At 39.3% G+C, this 17,525-nt stretch overlaps 1 protein-coding gene across 4 annotated transcripts in view; it reads left to right on the top strand.

Moving 5' to 3' along the window:
• SHISA9 (shisa family member 9) overlaps positions 1-17,525 on the top strand; it is a 198,012-nt gene that overhangs the window by 149,468 nt on the left and 31,019 nt on the right. The window lies entirely within an intron of this gene.

Below are 17,525 nucleotides of genomic sequence, written 5' to 3' on the forward strand. Positions count from 1 at the left end.
AAAAATTTTTCTCTGAGGTATTAATTAGAGAGGCTTTGGTTTATGCTCATAAACCTTTTTATATTCTTTTTCTTAGAAAGGTAATTTCAAAAAGAGCTGAATGTTTGCAATTCTGGGTGTAAAAACCTGCAGCTGATGGCAGAAAGAAACTAAATGAAAAAAAATTGAAATAAAATGGTATTTTTCATCAGCTCTTATATGATACTCCTTCAAATATACAGCGTGTGGGAGAAATAAATGCAATTCTCCCCTGCCTCCTATCAGCTATTTGTAAGGACAAAAAATATGCTCTCTGACAAACATAGGACCCTTTTGCTCTTTACAGGCATTCCCAACGCTCTCAGCAGGCATGGAGAAGCTGCATTTCCTTCCTTCCCCACAGCAGCCACTGGAGCTGGTCAGCCAGGCAGGGGCAGAGGATGCAGTGTACATGCAATGACCCCTAAAATGACTGGGCAGGCTATCCTCTGGGCCCTTGCAAAAGACCTCCTGTGGTTCCTTTGCACCAATGCCTTATCACCCAGAGTTGCGCTGCTTGAATTTCTTTTCTGCCATTCTTCTCTTGTTATTCCTTTCAAAAAGAAGCGGAGGAAGGAAATTGGGCAAAATGTAGATTCACGTCACTGCAACAGGCATAATACTTGTTACTGCGACTCTGACCCCATCAAAATAACTCTCACACTCATGTTCTTGTGTACACTAGTTGAAGAAAAAGCCCAGCTGGCTCCCTTCCCACTCAGCCATCCAGTCTTTGCATCACTGAAACGATTTGCTCCAGCAGACTGAATCACCCTCCCAATGCACGGGGTGTGCCGCCAGCTCGTCCTCGCATTCGTAGCCTTGAACAGGCCCTTCTGCCACTGCGGTACTTGTGGTGGGACACAAGGATCCAAGCAGCTCTGGACTCGGGTAGCCCAGGGCTAGGAGGAACCTAGTAATCCCCTACGTTTCCCCCGGCTCCGAGGAGCAGAGTTCTGCCAAAATGCAACACAACCATCTGCCGGTCCGTCCCAGCCCTCCGGGGCTTCCCCAGGGACTGCTCTGTGCTGCGAGGACTGAGTTCACATCCAACCGTCCATCTAAACACAGCTACACTCATAACTGCGTGTGAGCCCATAACGTATCTGAAAATTACTCCTGTAGGCCTGTGAAAGAAAAGCCACTCTGGTTTAGGGGATGCCAGTCAAAATATACTGCGAACATTTATATAGTGTATAAATAAAACCTACTTGCCATACGGGCTGCGTGTTCGCTCTGTTCACAAGAGAGAATCTCACCCCCAGCGCATAATCTTTGGTGCATTTTTACACTAAGTAACAGGAGAACAGAGATGACCTTTGACTGAACTACCTACAAAGTGCAGCATTTGGTGATTTGATGGAACTCCTCTCTCTCTTACCGTAACTAATCTACAAGCATAATAGCACGCTTCATAACAACTACCTGTATGACATGTAAACAACCTCTACTACCACTGCAGTGTGTCCACAACAAAAGGAGCACTACATTAGCTCCCGAAAAGTAATGAAGTTTAATGATCCAATTATGCCTTTGTCTTTAATGAAATATAGAAAAGGTTTTTTATACAGGCAGAGTACTTTCTCGCTTACATATGCATTGTTTGGAAAAGAACTGATAAGTAAAACTAGAAAACTAGGCTCAGAAAGTTGGTTTCTAGTTTAGAATATTCCCCATGACATTTTTCCTTGCTGATTACTGTCATTATTTGTTTCTAATAACAATGGGGTCCTGATATGCCCTATCACTCATTTTCAAGTAGTAAAGTTTGATCTGAAATATTTAGTTTCTTTCATATTTGTCTTTTTCATTCTTTGCTTGGAGGAGGTTTGGCTGGTCTGAGGGCTTACCACATCAGACACTGTCTGTCACTCCTCGTGTTTCCTACCTCTGTCACAATTTAACATACTCCATCCTGCTAGCTGCTATGAATCAGGAGCTCAATTTGATGGGAAAGGAGTCCAAATTGGTGAGCAAGTGGCATTACTTAATGACCAGCTACAGCTGGAGTCTGGGTTGCTGTCGTTATTGAGCTCTATAGGTCATAAATGTTTTCTTATTATGTCTCATACCTTGTCTGTATAGCAAGCAACAGTCTACACTGTTGCTGCTTATAAGCATATAGATCAAAGACATTCTTCTCACTCATGTATATGTGTATGTGTGTGTGCATATAAGCAGTAAGTCTGTATCCTTCCTCCTTCATCAACCAGCTTGGCACAGTGGGGTTCCTGGAACAGGGGCAGGGTCTGGTTTTGAATGTGTAAGCAACAATAACTGCCAAGATTACCTTTTTATTATCCCCTTTATCTTGGTCACATGCATAGTTTTTTTCAAGAAGCCTTTTTTTCTGTAAGGAAATAGAAGTTATTGGGCAGCTGAGAACTATGGGAGATGGTATAAGATCAAGCTTGGCGCTTGTAAAAAACCAAAATGAAGCCTCTGCTCATGAAACAGATCAACCACAAATCTGGTGTCTCTTTGTGACAAGTGAATTAGAAACATTTTTCAAACAGTTCATTCCTACATAAAGGCTAAACTTGTAAAGGTCAGCAGAATGCTGAATTATTTCCTATTAAAACTTGGGTTGCTGAAGGATGCTTTTCCAGCGCAACTAGATTTTCAAAGGATTATGCAACTTTGTTTATATGATTTTTTTTTCTGCTTATGCATTTGCCAGGAGAATATGTTCTGCACTTTAGGGTTGTTTTGGAGATAGTAGCTGCAAGACAGAGAAATTCTGGATACATATTATTGCTCAGTAATGACTGAATATGCACCCCTTTGTTGTCATTTACTACCAGAAAAAACACAACAGTTACAACTAAGAGTAACAAAGTAAAGAGAGCAGATTATTCTTTGCGCTTGGAAGGGTTTTGAAATTTCAGAATTTGGTTTACTTATGGTTTGGATGAAAACTAAGTATTTGGCACTCTCTGCAAAAGGCCAGTCCAGCACTGAAGCTCTGGCTGTCCTGCACTTGCTGGACCAGACGCAGCTGTGGAGCTGGGCAGCCGACTGCTGAGGAGCTGCAAACTGGAAAGCCAAAATCCCAGTGCCGCATCGGCGCACCAGGAAAGCTGCACGACAGCCAAGAGCTGGAGCCGTCTCCCCGGCAGCTCGTCAGACGTGCTGCAGAAGATGAGGGAGTTGGGGAGCAGCTCTGAGCTTTCGCTTCCCCATCAGCTCACTGGGCAGGCAGCAGAGGTGCTTGGCAGATAAGCTGACAGAGACTGATATAACTTTCAAAACCTGTCCATTTTTCATTAGCCTTTGGTTAAAACCAAATTGCCCCTGGGTAATGCTTTGATCTTCACAAATCAGCATTCTCCAGGCAAAGCATTGCTGACCAGCTTTAGCTGAGGCTCCAAATCACAAATTCCACGAGAGCTGGATGCCTGTCTCCATCAGACTCCTTTGCAAATCCTCTCTTCTGAGAGCATCACATTCTTGGGACGCAGGCCTGATGCCATGGGCTTTAATGTGTTCAGGATTAGAGCCCAATGGATTTCACACTAAGAACAACCAAGAGATAAACAACAGCATTCTTTAAGACTCTTGTGAAATAGTCTCTTTCTGAAGACTTGGGACAAGAGAAAAACATTATATTTACATGAATTTGCAATATTTACATTTTTAGTCCTCATTTTATCCCTCTTGAAGAACGAAAAAATTACTAATGATGTATGCGATTTAGGAGTCAGGAAAAAACCACGAATAATAAATGTCATTAATGCCAGCAGCAATTATAATTGAATTGCCAACAGACATTTATTTCTGCTTACTTTTCCCCTCACTGATACTACTACAGGAAAACATGAATTCACAACCAAATTTGATATAATTTTACATAGCTAGAATTAAGACTCAGTATTTTACTTACATGAGGGTCACGATACTTGTATTTAGTTGACATTCAATAGACTGTTCTAATTGCACTTTGTTTTGAAATCAGAACAATTTATTTGAGACTCATCAGTGTTGAGCCATGGGCCTGAAGTTTTACTACAGGGCTTCAGGTCTTTGCACAGGCTCCTTTAGCTTCAGGTGTTTTGGAAAATAAAAGTTAATCTGGAATTTAACAAATCATAAATTATAGTCCTTTGTATTTGCTCAGAATTATTACCTTTTATTAACACTTCTAGCTTTGGTGCTTTCAAAAAAAAAAAAAAAAAAAAAAAAAAAAAGAAATCATACCCTGAATTCAGGATTCAATTGGCTTGCTCTTGAGAGGGTGGCTAACCTTCCCAAGCAACCACTTATTTTACCTTAATCTTTGCAGGCTAGGTATTTTTAATTCTTTCCATGTGGGTTTTCAATTCTTTCTATGAGTATAACATCAATACAATATTTACAGCTGTATTCCACCAAAACTTAAATTTTAAGGATTTCCTATATATAAGCCTAGTAGCATCATATTCTAGCACAGTAAGTAAGCCACTGGAACAGGCAACTTGCATACGCCTACTCTATCGATTAACCAGGGGTCAAAGCTGGCCTTTCTTATATGGCCAAAACTCCTATGAGTTTTACTTAGAAAAGTTTACTCTTTCTAGTGTAAGTATATCAGGCTTTCTTCCTAAAAACAAAGTGGCCATAGTTTATTTCAAATCACTTTTATAAAGTATCATTCTCCTCATGTTGTAGTTACAGATAAGATACAGAGAGTACAAAATAACAATGGCCTTCAGCATACAGAGCCTTCAACCCTTTCTTCTACTGATAGCATTGCTCCCATGTAAAATCCATCACACTGTCAAAATAGAGATTTTCTATGAACCAGGCACATATACAATCACTGGCTACAATATATTAACACATTTAAACATGTTTAGTATTACACAGCTACAAATATAGGAGAGGGTGGTTGTCTGCTTCACATATAACTGCTGCTAATGTACAATAATTGCTGAAACTTTAGAGGTTTAGCACATCTCTCAATTCTGTTTTTGGTAATAACCACAATAACATACAAAATTAATATAATGATTTAGATTATTAGCAGATACTGTTACTTATGGCTACGTACAGCTATATAATTTTGTGTTGTTGATATTGGCTCTGATACTGCTTAATTGAATTCTACCTAAAAATAGGTATGAACTAAAGCTATTCGGAGAAGGATATATGAAAATTTTATAACATGTTTTCCAGTGCCTCATGCAGATCTTGGCTATTTCCTTGCATAATCAGTTTGCGTGGTTGAAGGTTGAACTGCAAAGGGCTGAATCCTGAAAACAGCAATTCCTGTAAGCAGTATTGCTGAAACCTGGGGTTTTCTCCAAACCCCACTGCATGCAATGAAAATGATCCAGTGTAAGGGATTAAACTGAGGATATGTGGTCTTTATCCAGAAAAAGACTTAGGTGCCTGCATAGTGCCATTGTGTGGGATGGCTTTAGATATTTAATACGTTGTGCTCAAGTGCTTTTTATCAAATGGGTCCCATATGGAAAATAAAATATTATGGGTGAAAGCCTGCTCTTGTCCCTTCCTGCCCTCAACTGGGCTAGGACTTCACATGAGTAGTGCGTCTACATGCACAACATAGTTATGTGTAGTACCTGATCTAGCTGGGAACAGGCTGGCTTGGCTTTAGATGCACCAGTGCTGGGCTCTTGCAGACACAGCTGTCCCTGCTGAGATATCTGCATGCAGAGGCCCTTCTAACTCAAATGTACTCCTGCCCAGAGCTGCGATTTTACAGGTTCAGATTTAAAATGCAAAAATACTGCTTCCCCCCCCCCCCCCCCCCCCATATTGTTTGTGTTATCCTGGTATACAGTAGGTGACATCAATGGCTGAGCAATGTAGCTCCCCAAGCAGACTGGTATAAAATGAACAAAAAGTCAGCAACCTTGCTGCTAGCAGAATAGCTCACTTGTTACAAACCACAGAACATCTTTTCACCTTCACTCCACAGAAAAGCCTCATATTTTAATACCCTGAAGCATAGAATGTACAGTTTACCTGCAAAAAATACTTCTGGAAAATAGGTGTTTAATTCATTGTCTCTTTCTCAACTTCAGGCTTAATAGAATAGACTAGAACTGAGTAGACTATTTCAGTTGAAAGAGACCTGCAATGATCATCTAGTCCAACTGCCTGACCAATTCAGGGCTGACCAAGTTAAAGTGTGTTATTAAGGGCATTGCCCAGATGCCTTTTAAACACTGACAGGCTTGGGGCATCGACCACCTCTCTAGGAAGCCTGTTCCAGTGTTTGACCACCCTCTCGGTAAAGAAATGCTTCCTAATGTCCAGTCTAAACGTCCCCTGGCACAGCTTTGAACTGTGTATTCCCATGTATCCTGTCGCTGGATCCCAGGGAGAAGAGCTCAGCACCTCCCTCTCCACTTCCCCTCCTCAGGAAGCTGTAGAGAGCGATGAGGTTGCCCCTCAGTCTCCTTTTCTGCAAACTAGACAAGCCCAAAGTCCTTAGTCGCTCCTCACAGGACATTCCTTTCAGCCCTTCTACCAGCTTTGTTGCCCTCCTCTGAAAGCATTTAAGTGGTACTGTCTTTAGCTAAGCAAAATCTCTCAAGCCTTTGTTTTAAATGCACAGTAGGAAGTCCAAGTATCAACATGAACAAGCACTATTCTCTAAGGAAACCTTGCTAGAAAGTGACAATAGTTAACATTCTAAAATAAATAGATGCTCATATAGATCTACAAGACAGAGTGCCTACAACATCAAAATTGTTCCCCACTTATATTCCCTTTATCATAATAAAGGTCAGGTTCTTTCACCAATCTCTAGTCAAGTGGACTGATGCATGTATAATAAATCACAGAAATGCCCTTTGTCCCTCTATTATTTAGTGAAAAGGAATAGCTAAGCAAAGGGTACTCATCCACCCATGAGGAAAAAAAAATATAAAACATAACAGAAAAATCTTTATTCTCTTCTTATTGAATTTCAAAGAGAAGAGACAGAAAAGTCCTATTACATTTTTTAGTCCTGCCAAGGCCAAACAGATTCATAATTGGCAGTTAAGCACATATTTATCTGCCTTCTGGGTCTGTCTCCAATCTGAAGAGTGAAAGATCTTGCAATTTATTTCAATAAATGCAATAACTGCTGACAGACAGAGGAGGCATTCTTATAGTATTTATTTGTGGGACAAAAGTCTCAGAGTTCTACAGCTTTCTCCATCTTATCCTGACGGCAGGCAAACCACAGAATTGTGCTACGGCTTGGAAACACACTCAAGTTTCTTCCATTGCAAACATTTAAATAAAAACCTAATAAAAATATGGAGAGAAGCTGGACACACTTCTAGTTTCCATGTTCTGCATGGCTATTGCACCATTAATATCCATAACATTCAATGAAATATGTACAGTGTATAAGTACGTAAACTTTTTTTTTCCTACAATTTTCTGCAAGGTTTAGGATTAATGAGCATTTAGTAATCCCAACATAAGTCAGACGGAGTATTCAGAAGAAAAGCTGTTCTGATGCCCTATCCTGTTTCTGTGTATATAATGTTCTCTAATTTTTATATTCAGTTGCTCACTCTAAATTGCAAGGACAACTGGTATTTAACAAAAGGCAAACTCTGTTTCAAAGTTTTTTTCATTTATTTGTTTTTTTTTTTTTTTAATGTGAATTCCCCTAAGCACTAGAGGATACAACATCATTATTGATTCTCTGTGGATTTAAGTGATTCTCCCAGATATGGAATTTAATCAAAAAGATCTCGCTGCTGAAATCAAATGGGGGGTTACTTGTCCATATACTTCCTGTGCGTTAAGAACACAAGTTCTAATACAGGCATCTGAGTTGCTGGCTGCAAAATTGCATTGTGTGTGGATTGTATTGGATGTGGAAAGGCTCAATACTAAATGTGCTGTATTAAAATGGCAGACCCCTCTGTCTTGCAGACATCATTGCTGTTTCCTTGCTTATAAAGTCTTGTCTAACCTGATTTTTGTTTCCAACTATTTGATAAAACAAGGCTATAGGATATCATCATACATTTCAACCTTTTCTTCCCACTGAAAACTGAAACATTCCTACTAAGCTGCCTCATGATAATATCTAGTTTTCTAACCATACATGAATCCATTCTGCCAGGCCAGTGCAATGAGCAAACGCTAGCTGCCACAAAGTCTGCACAGAGCAGTTAAAATGAAAAAATGTTGTTTTATTATAACAATTCTCCATCTGCAAATGCAAAAAACACTGGCAGTATATGAGTGTTTCCAAAAAACAATATACTAGATGCGCTGTTCACATTGCAAGTCTTTTGGTGACTTCACCATGAGTACACAAGGCCATTGTGATGTAGTCAGGAATTGAGGTACTGGACCTTGAGTCCACTACTACTGTTTAACTAAATGTCTACTTGTTTTCTCCTTGGAAACAGAAAGAAAGAGAGGCAAGTTACTCTACCAATCGAGCAAAGGGATCACTATAACTATGAGCAAGAATCACCCTTGGGTGAAACATGACAGTTGTTTAATAGGTCATATAAATATTATATAAAAGATTAGAACATGGTCCAAAATCCATAATTAAGATACAGAAGGGAAGATTAAAAGATTGCTATGTGATTTGTCTTTAATTATACTGAAAAGGAACTATTAACCACAGTAATTCTGGCTGTAAATATATAATACAGAGAGAGTTTTCCTGAAGTAGCATTGATTAAAGTTGGAGGTGAAATATAATAAAGACAAAGGGAAATGCATTTGCAGCATATTGAGCTTCTGTGGGAAGTTTGAGTAATGATCCATTATTGTAAGCAGAGATTATTTACAGTAACACGCTCTGAGAAGCAATAGTTCTGACAGAATTAATACAAGGACATAGCTTTTGGCCACAGAGGAAGTTCACAGACATCCAAATATCAGAGCTTCCAGCAGGTTTCCCTTGGGGCAGGGACTGTGCCTTTTTCTGCCTGGCAAATTCTTAACACATCAGGAATAAATAAATAAATAATGGTAAGATTGCATGGCAAAGATTTCATAATAATCTATGCAACATTGAAAGAGTTCATTGCTCCAGTCATCTGTGCAGGAAGCTTCTTGCTCACGAGCAAAGCCTTCCAGGCAGGTAACAGTCTTGGGGTTAAAAACCTGACCCCATGCCTAGCTCCTCTTGATATTGCTGTGCCTAGAATTTCAGTTCTTCCAGAGGTTGTTCATTTAAGCTGTGATAAATGAAAGCCCACAGAAAACTGGGGCCCTCAGCACCTGACTGGATTTGACATTAAGGCAGAGAAAGTTGAGGCTTTGCCTTCTAAAAGTTTTAGAGCAAGATGCAATTGAAGGAAGTGTAGGAAGGCTGTTGCCAAAACAGTTTTGCTACCAACAAGAAAAGAAAAGGACAGCATACAAATCATACATGTGTGCGCCTGGCAGGAGTCCACAAAGCCTTGTTCTTGGAAGACGTTCTGAGAAAGCTAAAGAGGCATTCCACAATTCATTAAAAATAATGTATGCAGAGTAATAGGTTATAACTAGAAATGTGTGAGAATAGAAGCGTGAATTTTACTTTTCCTTTTGGGCCTGTATTTTATTTTTGAGATGAAGAACTGCACTGTGAAAGACCAATGGGTGACAACAGTCCAGCTAATAAGGAGACAGAAATGACAAAAATGGTCATATTATAAAGGGACATAAATTGTGTCCCCTATTCAGCCTGCCTTCTGACACATTTTACTTTAGGCAGGTAGCATTGGGCAGGCACTCAAAATCTGTCCTGGGTGGTGTTCTCATGCCAAGATGCACTTGGGTTCAACAGCACTGTTAATTAGCATAATTGCTAAATAAACTGTCCCAGTTCCCCATTCATCATTTTGTATTAGCTAATCATGGTTCTTAAAGGAACTTACATTTGATGTAGTGGCATTGTAACAAATTGTTGAAACCCAACACCCTTTATTTCTGAGTATCAATTTATCAAGAGGGAAAAGGTCCAACTTACCCTGCTGAAAGGTAAAGGACTGCGAGACAACAGCTTTTTATTTGGATTGTAACTAAATAAATGAGGTAAAATCCTTACATCAGAAATGTCAGTCATTAGTACTGCCTCATTTAGAAAAGATAATACTACAGGAATACAGATACTAGTGCAAGCAGTTATATACCAGACTCAAAATAATGTTCCTATCGTTTAATGAAAGACAGAACCAGAGCTCAGGGAACTGTCATGGGATAACAACCACCCCACCTCCAAGGCATCAGTGCAAACATAACCCATGTTCATTTGCAAGGGACTAAGAATTAATTTAACAACTCATTTTTATTCAGTGTCTTTTGTGAAAAGGGTTGTTGATCTCAGTCACTTTACAGTGACCGCATTATAAAACACAGCTCTGAAAGAGAAACAAACTAGAAGCTGGTCTCATCAGGAAGGTCAGAAGAAATGAATGGGGTAGGACGTTCTCAGTGAGGTATGGGGCTTCTGTGTGAGGTTAGGGCACACTGGCAATGAGGAATGCAAATAAACACACTGACATGCACTGTGTTGAGGATATAAAAGGTCCTGTGAATCTAATTTGTCAGCACCACATTTGTAAATTAAACAGTGATGAGGTATCACTACAGAAGATACGCTGAATTACTGCAATTCAGTTTCTAAATATTGGCCTAAATCCATTAAAGTAGGTGTTCATAAAATACGTTCAGACACAGCTTTGGAAATGTTCTAAATTTGCCTGATTCTGCTATTGCTGAAGAGTCTCAATTTCACTGGGAACAAAGTAAAGGCTAGCCTGAGAACTGATCAAAATCTCTCCCTAAATAAGATAGTTTTCAAAATATCAGATCTACGTTTTCATACTTTGGCCTCAACTTACAAATTATAGAATGCACCAATTTGTAATGAGTAAGAGAAGAATGAATAGAATAGTAAGCAAATAGATCCCATAAAAGGAATAACCTAGGAGCTGAGAGACTTCATTAATTAATTTTTTTTTAAATTCCAAAGAAAAGAAAAGAAACTGTCCAACAAGTAGTTTACAGAGGCCAGTTTCTTTGCTGTAGACTCACACTATGGGAATTTATATTTTAATCATAAGAGCTGGACACCTTTTATTTTAAATTGGCTTAGCAGCAATTAAAAAGGAATAATCATCTTCCCCTCTTTTTCTTGTTGTTATGCCACAGAAGGGTGGCACATGCCTGTAAACTTTGTCTTCTCAAACCAGAAACATGAAAGTGAGGACAAAGGAGAAAAGAAAGTGGATGGGAAGCGTGTCTGGTGTGACCATTCTGGACACAACTATGTCAATGGAAATACTCCCATTCCTGCAGCTTCAGGCTAGCTTGGAATTGTCATTCTTCTTCAGAAGCAAAAAGTACTGGTATATATATTTCTTACCTTCTCAGATGAGGAGCAACCTGTGTGGTATGTAGAGACAACAGTATATATCTTCCTTCTGCTGTAGTAGTCTCCTTAAACACAGCCATGAAAAGGAACAAGATAAAATGTTTGGGATGGAATGAGGGATCCAGAAGACCTTCCCTGGCCACCTTTCCAGCATGGGTGGTATCGGCAGCCAGGATGTAAAGGCCCTTCTGCATATGCCTTCAGTGGTGGAGGGTGCTGGGTTGGGGTGAGATGGTACTTGTAATCTGTACTGAGGTAGGGTGAGCAACAGCCCCCCCAGATAAGCTGACAGGAAGAGGACGGGACTGCCGACGCTGTTCTCTCTCTGTCTTGCCTTTTTGGCTACAGCTACGTCTCTGAAGAGGCTGCAGAGTTACCTCCAGCTGTGCTGGCCCCTCACAAGCCTGGGAGTCTGTCCCAGTGGTAGTGCCAGAGGCTGCTCTGGAGTCAGCGTACCTCTGCTCGGGTCAGGGCACCTGCGGTGCCTGGCAGAGACCTCGCCTAACACCAGCGATGCATCTGGGCACTGAGACAGGGCCGGGCATGAGGATGGCTCCAGAGCCAGTTATCTTGGCTCTCCAGACATAAGGTGGAGACCAAAGAGTTAGGCTAGAGAGGATTTCATGGATCCATATCTTATTCCTGCCTCTCTGAGATAGTATAGACACCCGCAGTGCAGATATTTTTCAGGGAGATGTAGCACAGACAGCTATAAACGTCAAGAGAATACTTGGCTGAAGATGCCACACAGCCAAGCGGTCATTCCCTGCACAGATTATAGGGAGGAGGAAGACATAGAAAAAGGTCTAACTTAGGATAATGTAGAACAGAAATAAGCAATAAAAAAAGAAAAGCCTCTGAGAGAAACCTGGCAACACAGTACAATTCTCTGGCAGGAAGAACTGCAGGTCTCAGATATACCTCTGGCATGGCAGGTTGAAAGAGGATGGTGCATAAGCCATGAGTGTGCACCCTTGGGACACTGATCCAACAAAATGGTCCCAGCTGTAGTACTTGCAGCACTGATAACAACAGTATTCATGTACGTACACATTAAAAAGGAGAGGTGTAGTACATCTACAGCTCATAGCACAACAGTTTACACAAGCTCACTTGCTCAGCCTTACGTGACTAATCCATTCTGATTTCCACCACTGGACAGGTGGAGGCTTTTTCCTGCTTTCCCTTCATGTCAGCTGCATATCTTGAAGAGTATTCTTGACTGAGCAACTTGCCTATGATGATGTCGCCCATTATGTCTTATTCTCAGAGGAACAGAGTGACCCATGCCTAGTCTACTGCAGTTATTTTGATAGCTACTTTCAGTAAAGACTAGAAGAAAATATTTGCATTCTGACAAAAAGGTTGTAAGAGGTTGGGTAATCTCAACCTCTGTTCAGGTGGCTTAAGTCTTTTAAATGCCATTGAAATTTGCTTCTTCAAAGCAATAGTATTTTCTCATTTATTAAAACATATGTTCATCACTGTCCCTTTAACAGTAGAGTTACCACTCTACAAAAGGCCGTTAAAATGCAAAAATAGAACTAGGACATCTTTATGCTGCACGTCAGTGTATGTGCATGGACGTTATTGATCACAGAAATTACACATAAGAGGTTCTTAAAATAACATGAGGGTTGAGACAGCAGCTATCACAGTTGCCTTTTAAGTCCAAAGGTTCAAAATAAAATGGGAACATTATTGAAATGCTAAAAAGGAAATTAATGTTCCTGTTGATACAGGATTGCCTATGTCCTAATTATGGAAAGATTTTCTCTGTCCTCCCTTTCCTCCACTCTCATATCTACTTGGCAGTTCCTTCAATAGGTTGGTATGTACATCATCAGCAGAGAGGATCAAATACCAGGAGGCTGAAGTCACTCAGTATACCTTTGAATAATCCTTAAGATTATTTAGAATCCTAAAATTAAATTGACTTCTGGTGATATTATGTTCATTTCCTTACAAAACTGCAATTTAAAATCAACTAAAAAAACTAGGAATAAGTCCCTTCCCCTAGTAGATACCTGGGCGATAATTCCAGGAAAAAAATAGACAGATATTCTTCCCCTGTTTCTCAGGATAGTTTCTGAAATTCACAATTTTAAGTGCAAAAAAGAAAGTATTTTTTTAAATCTATTTTTTCATTTTATCTTTCTTCGCGTCTCTAGTGCCTAAACATGAAACAAACAGTTATTTCACCTCTTGCTGAAATGTCGTCAGTAGCTACTCTAGGAAACATTTGTAAGTAATGAGAAAGTTACAAGTAACTGGTTTGTGGCCAGTGTCAAGTAGGTAGCAGGAATTATAACCTGAACATCTGCCACACACTGGTAACATTGCCCTGACTAAAAAGACCAGTGAACCTTGTAAGCTGACAATGCATGCCTCTTCTCAAATCATAGAGGTTTTTAAGTATGTTTTCTTTCTGGTGAGACTGTCAAGTTCTGTAAACAGGATACATAACTTTAGCCAGACCACCTATCTGCAAGGTGCCATGATAACCTTTCTTAAGCTGCACGGTTAGAAGTGATTTACTTTAAAGGAAATGAGGTGGACACTTACCAACTTTATATTTACTCTTATAAGACATACGTAGTCTATTTTGCTTGCAATATTATATTTCAAGTTTCACTTCAGAGGCCTAAAGCAAATGAGATGGGCTAAAAATAAGAGAGAAGTTAGAATATGCCACCCTCCCTCCCTCCCCCCAAAGATAGCATCTTCTTTTTCAAAAGAAGCTATTCGGCTGATCTTCTGTCTCACTTAATTTTTTCTGCTGAAACTCTTGTGCATGCATTGGGATAAAACAACTTTATCTAAATAGAAGATAATTTGAATCTAGCTATTATTGAAATAATAATGTGGAACACATCATAACTAACCAGGTAAATGTTAAGCTGTTATTCTACATAAAGGGCCAATCCCAATTACTGTGGCTCATATAAATGCTTGCTTATATAAGGCTTGGTGTTAAGAGACAACCATATATAGGGCTCCAAAAGACTTCATTTTTCTTTATTTTTTAGTTACTAAAAGCTAGTATCTGAAGATTCAAAAAATCAAATTCTCCCTTTTAGAAGACAGTGCCTCAGTATTCACTAAAAAAGACAATAGTTTCAAGAAACTAACCCAAATCAGCATCAGAAAAGGGAGTGGTCACACCTGAGGACAGGAAGGGCAGGTTTCAAGAGCACTTGGAAAAATTATAACATGTTTCTACCTGATGGCCCAGAAGGATTCATCCTGCACACTTAGAGAAAGGACCCGAGTCCCCTAAGTGCCATTAACTTTAAGAACTCATCCAACGGATGAAGTTCTGTAAAACCGTCAAAAACAAAGGTGGGCTGTCAAGCCTTAGAAGAAAGAACACAATTAAAATCATTTAGTAATAATTTAATTCATGAATTAAAGGACAGGGGAAAGGAAGGGAGAAAGGAATAGAAATCAACAGTTAATTTATCAAACTTCTTACAGCATCTAGCCAAAACATGGTCATGAATAACAACTAATAAAGATTTGTCAAGAACGGATGGAGCTAAACCTAAGCAATTTCCTTCCATGACAATGTAACAGGCCCTTTGGATGGGGGAAAGCTGTAGATATAATAAAACTTGATTTTTAATAAGATTTCAGAAGCTGTTTCTAGAAGGTAAGTGCAAAATGATCTAAAAACTGCATTCAGAGAACAGTCCCCAGTGATCTGTATTTTTTGAAATGGAAGGATATACTGAACAGAGTTCTGCAAGGATTTATTCTGTCTCCAGTATTGCACAATATTTTTATTAATGAGGAGGACGATAGGACAGAGTGTACATACACTTACTAAATTTGTGGACAAACCAAGCTAGAAGGGGTCTCAAAGGCCTTGAAGGTCAGATCAAAAGATCCTAAAAAGCTGGAAAAATGGTATGAAAAAAACGAGGTGCTTCCCTATTAAATGAGATGCAAGGTTTTATGTCAGAGCAGTCTGACATAAAAAGATTTCTGGGCTTTAGGGGATCGAAGGCAGAAATGGATCAACACCACCGTGCTGATGCCAGAGATGAAATGGTATGCTAGGGTGCATAAATAAGTAGACATCCTGCAAGATATGAGACATATGAGAAGATATGAGATGCCAAACCTCAAGAAAGATGTGTTCAGAAAGGCTGGATTTCTGAGACCTCTAATCATTCTATATGATAAGACAGAAAACATTCCTATTCTGTAGTGCTGAGACTTCAAAATACATAAAAAGATGCAGCACAAGGGATAGTAATCATCTGCTCTCCATATCCTTGGAGGATAAGAGAACTACTGGACTTAAACTGCCTTAAAGGAAATGTAAAACAGATAATAGGACAAGTTCTCTAATGGTGAAGATACCACCAGAATAGCATTAGAACTGGACCAGATTGTGCAGGACCAGATTGTGGAGCCTCTCACTGGAGGCTTTTTAAAAACTATCATCTATCAAGGGTATAGCTAATCCTTCCTGAGAGGAATATGGGATAAATGAGGTAATCTTTTGAAAAGCCAGTCATTTGTATTTTCTGTGATTCTATGCAACAAGATAACATGCATCCTACTCCATAATCAGTAAATTTTATTCTCTGCTATTCTAAAAGATAACAAATTACGGCTATTTCTCTGAGAATAGAAGTCTCATTCTTCACCGACCTTCTGAGTTCTTTCTCTGTTTTTTGTTTGCTTAACACAGACTAACAAAACAAAAATGGCACCTATGTTAATAAAACTTGCACGTGTGGATGGGGAAAGAAGAGATCCATAACTGGATATTACAGCTTCACTGTAGCACACTGATACATTTTCATCTCTAGAGAGACTCTAAAAGAATAAACTAAATTATGCCAGAAGGTAGAAAGCACACTTTTCTCCATTGCTGGGTCAGGTATATCAGGACAGAAAATGCCACTGGCATACACTCAGGTGAGATACATATTTAAGTAAAATACTTCTCAAACCCCACATTAGCTGGATGATTAGCTAGTGAAATGGTCCTCAACCTTTGCTGACTGAAGGGGAACAACACTGAGCAACTTCCTTCCAATTTTAACTCTATCTCTGCCTTAAACCTTAACTCTTCTGTTGCCTTTGCCCATGAACAATGTGAGAATCCTGCAGGCAATTTGTTACCTACAGGCTATAGGCAGGGGACCACTAAGTTACTGCTTAGACATAACAATAAATAACAAGACATGAAGTCGGTAACATGTTTGCTTTATAGTTTTTATACTGTCTAATCTTTTCCTTCTAAAGAGTTGGTATATTGGGACAGCTAACAGACAAACTAGTGGAATGCCTGAAGTAAGGGAATTTTTAATATATTCAAGCTGCATAAAAATTTACACTTATTGGTCATCAATAACCACTATGGAAAGAGAAAACAATAAACAAGGCATATAAACATTTAGAATAAATATTGTAATGACAGGCACATTCCCATTAAGTAAAAGTACATTACTTGTTGGAAGAAAAGTAATTTAATTGAAAGACAAAACAGGCAAAACAAAGAATCTGGGCTGGCTGGTACATCTTAGCAGACTCTTTTTATTTCTGTGAAAAGGTACAGAAGTGTTTGACTTGTAAAACAACTGATACCTTATGGGAAAGTGTAAAGAACATTCTTCTGGGAGAAAAAAATTCTGTTGTGTAAGTCAAATTTGCTGAATTTATCTGTTCTTAATTTGCATAGCTAAGGATATTTGCAGTGCTCAAAGTGTGTATATCTGGTGGGTTTAATTAATTTCTCAACTCTGCTACTTGAGGCAAAAGAAGATGAAGAAAACCAGAAATGTGGGTGGGAGTGAGAACACAGCACCGCTCCCTGCCCTCCCACAACTCAAGGACTGGAAATTGATATGAATGTAGGGTCTTGATATCTCAAGAGTTCATCTACTTATTGCCTTCTTAAAGGTTATAATCCTCTGTTTGTGAAGCCACAATGGGTTGCTATAGAGAAGATTACAATGTCACAAATCCTATCAGAGGATTATAAGTCTGTCAGGTTGTGAGTAATTATGAAGGAAAAGCAAACCTTCAGAGGACACAAAAATAACCTTCATAAAAGGAGATATGGTGTCACATAATAAAAGTCTACATGGAAAACCAACCTCAGACTGTAGTGCTTTTGCAAAGCAAGAACCCAGAAAATATTACAAGA

Source organism: Aquila chrysaetos, chromosome 25 (assembly GCF_900496995.4).
Source record: "Aquila chrysaetos chrysaetos chromosome 25, bAquChr1.4, whole genome shotgun sequence".
Classification (NCBI taxonomy): domain Eukaryota; kingdom Metazoa; phylum Chordata; class Aves; order Accipitriformes; family Accipitridae; genus Aquila; species Aquila chrysaetos.